The sequence below is a fragment of the Acanthochromis polyacanthus genome, chromosome 13, assembly GCF_021347895.1.
Source record: "Acanthochromis polyacanthus isolate Apoly-LR-REF ecotype Palm Island chromosome 13, KAUST_Apoly_ChrSc, whole genome shotgun sequence".
In the NCBI taxonomy this organism is placed as follows: domain Eukaryota; kingdom Metazoa; phylum Chordata; class Actinopteri; family Pomacentridae; genus Acanthochromis; species Acanthochromis polyacanthus.
This window is the reverse complement of record NC_067125.1, coordinates 34,409,887-34,413,930: the sequence shown is the minus strand read 5'-3', so window position 1 is coordinate 34,413,930 and position 4,044 is coordinate 34,409,887. Positions and strand designations below refer to the sequence as shown.

General features: G+C 40.3%; 1 protein-coding gene across 7 annotated transcripts in view; it reads left to right on the top strand.

The window, feature by feature from the left end:
• Positions 1-824: 824 nt before the first annotated feature.
• LOC110955972 (muscleblind-like protein 1) overlaps positions 825-4,044 on the top strand; it is a 67,253-nt gene continuing 64,033 nt past the window's right edge. For 2 of the 7 annotated variants that reach the window (XM_051957926.1, XM_022201179.2), the window contains exon 1: positions 826-1,088. The gene's annotated coding sequence lies outside the window, so the exon portion shown is untranslated. Of the gene's footprint in view, positions 1,089-4,044 lie in introns of all 7 variants that reach the window. The other 5 variants (XM_051957927.1, XM_051957925.1, XM_022201183.2 and 2 more) reach the window with 5 other exon arrangements.

The following is a 4,044-nucleotide window of genomic DNA, read 5'->3' as shown; positions in this document are numbered from 1 at the left end:
CTCCTTTTCTTCCTAACCCTCATATCCTCTCCTTCACAGTACCCATACCTCTATCTCTGTTCTTTTTCTATACTTTCCTTTCTTGATAATCCATAGATCTGACATTATCATTCTGAATAAGCCCACAAAATAGCATTTCAAACCAACCTCCAAGAAGGTGAATAGTTATAAAGGCTGAAAAAAATTACCTCAGAGGGTACAGTCAGTCTGTATGCATATGCTTGCACGACCCATGTATTTCATTGGTCAGTCCTGCTGTACTTCCCTTGTTTGTAATGTGTGTTATCGAAGTGCTGCAGGCCTCTGGCACTAGCAATGGAGAAAAGGAAAGAAACCACAAACAGGAACCAAAGCCTGCTTCCAGGAACCATCACAGCAACCCACACACTCAAAACACACACACATTCAAGAGGCATACACAAGCACAGAGAAGCATGCACATACACACAGACACCCAGTATCTGTGTCTGTCTCTGTTCCCTCTTATTACTCGCTACTCTCTCTTTATCTCAGAAGGCAGAAGCAACAGTTAGTGATCACGTGACCACCAGAGTCTCCCCTCATTTTTATGTCAGGTGGTGAGCTCAGGCTCAAAGCAAATGTTAAAGGGAAGTAGATGCAAACAGAACAAAGGTGGTTTGTGCAACATTTTTTTAAAAAATGTCATTTTTTTCTACTCTATTTCACTATTTAAGCAAAATACACAGAGAGAACTACAAGAGCGAGGGGGAGAGGGAGGCTGTTGCTATGGCAACCAAAGCCGCGGCAGTCGTCATCATGAGGCTTCTTCTGCATCGTGTGTGTGTGCGTGTGGATACAGCATGTGTGTGTGTGTGTGTGTGAGTTCACCCTCCTCTCTCCAGACAGGAGGCGAGGACATCCCCCTCTAACACTGTGCCAACAGAGAGAGGAAGAGAGAGAGAGAGGAAGAGAGAGAGAGAGAGAGACTGAAACCCCATAATGCACTGCACGCTGCAGGGCTGAAGTCGTGCAGATTCATCAGTTCCTGTTCGAGGGATTGTGTGTGAGAGCACACACACTCGTACACGCAGACCGAGTGCAAGAGAAATACACAGACAACCAGGCAGGTAAGACAGCTTTGCTCTTACCGTGCGGATGGATTCTGGCTTTTACAAGATGATCCGTTTCACTGTCTAGTAATACTGGGAAAAAGAGAGGGGAGTGTGGCTCTATACAGATGGGCCATTAATATTTGACATGTTATGATTCCGATAAGTTCCCTGCCTGTTGCTAGTGATTGCTGCTGTATTGCTTTCTGTCTTGAAAATATCTGAGCCTGTGATTTATTCCATAGCAACAAAATATTTCAGCGAGGGGGAATCCATATGGTTGAGATGCATGTAAAATATCTGCTAGTTTCTGGTTTTGGCTTAGTTTTTTTTTTTTTTGCATTTTCTTTAATCCATCTTGCAGATACTCTTAAACTGAACTGAATCTGCTTTTAAGTAAGGGAGTGCTGGTGACTACTGTAACTTTTAGAATATTATAAACTGAACAGTATTTATCATTTTGGACTGTTTAACTTTGCTTCTGTTATAGAAAAGCAACAAATGAATAAAACATTTCTTAAAATTATTCGACAAAAGAATAAATTTTTAAACAACTATTTAAATGCTTAAATGCAAAAATCCAGTTAATTGTGCCATTTAAATTTTTAATTCATGCCAAATGCACCCAGCCAAAAACAGTTTGAACCAATGATGCATGAAAGTTACACATTTCATCACTACAATCAAGAAGGAGGCTTTTAAGGATTTCCAAAGCAGTAGCTGGTTTTTATCACATTACTTAGTTATTTTAAGGTTTTCTACATGTTGTGTTAAATGACACCAATGCATTCTGACTGACAGGTAAAAGCGTGCCTTCTCCGTTACGGATCATTTTGTGGTTTAACGGCCGCTGAGGCTTGCGACCATATCTGTTGCGCCAGAGACATAGATTGACTGGGAAGCGCGATTGCAGCAGCTTAGGGCAAGGACTCTTAAACTTTATTACCCCAGGACTCAAATGAGAAATTTCTGGTGTCTTCACTAGGACCTTATGGCGAAATCATGTTTCTAAACTGTTACTGTATGTGAACACATAACAGGAAAAAAAAGGCTTACAGTGAGAAATCGCTTTGAAATAGAATGATTTTTAAGTTAAACCTACTTCCACAATGATATAATTTAAATATCAATAGACAGAATTCTCAACTTGTACATAAAATACAACTCTAGATAGCTTTATTTCTATTGATCTTCATTACTAAATAAAGCAAGGAGCTTTTAAAGAGTTGTGTTGTCTATCTTGCATGTTTTGACAGGATGGATGTGGAAAAGTGTCTATGCCGAGCAACAAAAGAAAATAAAGAAGCCACAGTGCAGATCAAGAAAAAAATCTTCTGAATATTCCGTTTTTCTCCATTTAGCACTGACAGAGCACCACTTCTATGTGCAGAAATCCACCTGTCAAAACTCAAAATGGAGAGGCTTCCCTTTTTCATTATGGTTGTTTTCATTAAGAGCGTCCTTCCGCTGCCTGTGCTGATAGAATTATCCAACACATGACAGTAGTATCTATATCTGCGGCTCTGCTCACTAATAGTTTAGCATTGGTGCTGAAGCAGCCAGACTAATGAGTATACATGCATGTGGCTGAGCACTATCTAGGTTTATGTGTTTCTGAGTGTGTGTGAGAGATACTGTAAGAAGCAATAAAGAGAAAAAGCTGAAGAATGCATGTCTGTCTTTAGTTAAAAGTTAAAAGTTAAAAAAAAAAAACACGGTGGTTTGGCTCAAGCAGACCATGAGTAAATCCAGCATTTCTCTGAATAACAGTGGTCATACCAGAACTATTTCAGTGGCGAGCTTGAGAAATTGGGAAGTTTTTGAACTTCTCTCAGATTTTACTACTGGTCTGTTATAGAGCTCTGTGTCGACAGATTCCCGTATTTTCCACTGAGGTCACATATTAAGGCCCCAGAATATGTTGGTACGACACATAAAGCTGTTCGGATTGAGGCAAAAGACACAGGAGCTCTGCAAGGTCACGCATTTACGATTAGACCTTAGATACTTAACAAGAGAGCAGAGGCCTGCCATGAATGTTGAAAACGTGTCAGACTCGCACTGGTTTTCCCTGTTAGGTTTTCCATTTGATGAGATCTACAAGGTTCTGCAGTAGATCCTTGTCCAGCTCTGGCTTTGCTTAGCAGCAACGGATCAAAAGGTGATATATGAATCCAGATCTCCTCGTCCAACTTGAACTCATTCCTGCCTTTAATGATGTGGAACGTAGGCTGCACATGTTCAAGGGTCCATGACCCCGTTTTGATACGATCACAACAAGAGAGGATATAAGGGCTCGAGTTAGAAAGCGCTGCCTCAAAAGTCCTTCTCGTTGTCTCCCCCTGCACACAGACATCAGCAGAGCAGTGAGCAGGAACCTTAGTGTGCATTAAATTATCTGCAATTGCAGCAATTATCTGCAGGTCCTTCACTGTGCCTTGTTACTTCATCTCTTCTTTTCAACCAGCAGCCTAACAGTGGAAAATACATATACTCAAGTAATTCTAAGAGACTTGGCATTTATTTGTGTATTTCCATTTTATACCACTTTGCACTTCCACTTCATAAGGTCTCAGGGGAAACAAGCACTGTGCATTTTCATACCTTGTGTTTGAGAGGGCATTTAAAAAATACTGTTAGCTAGTACAAGAACAGCAAGAACATTTGAATGCTACTTACATATAAAGCTCATATAATACTGTATTATTGACATGGCTATTGATCCATTTTTGTGACTATGTTTTAACACATCACTTAATTTCATCTCTGTGTATTTTTTCGCAGCTCTAAGCAACAGTAGGTCCAATTACTGTATTGTGACTAGTGTTGAACCCACACAAAATGATCGCCTGACCCAACATTTTAGCACATTTTAGCTCATTGTTTTGCATTTCTGGCCCACATCTTGCCTGTTTTGGTTCACTCTCATGGCTCTTAGCCTTTTTTTCACCTGCACCAGGCAGCTTTTCTTAAG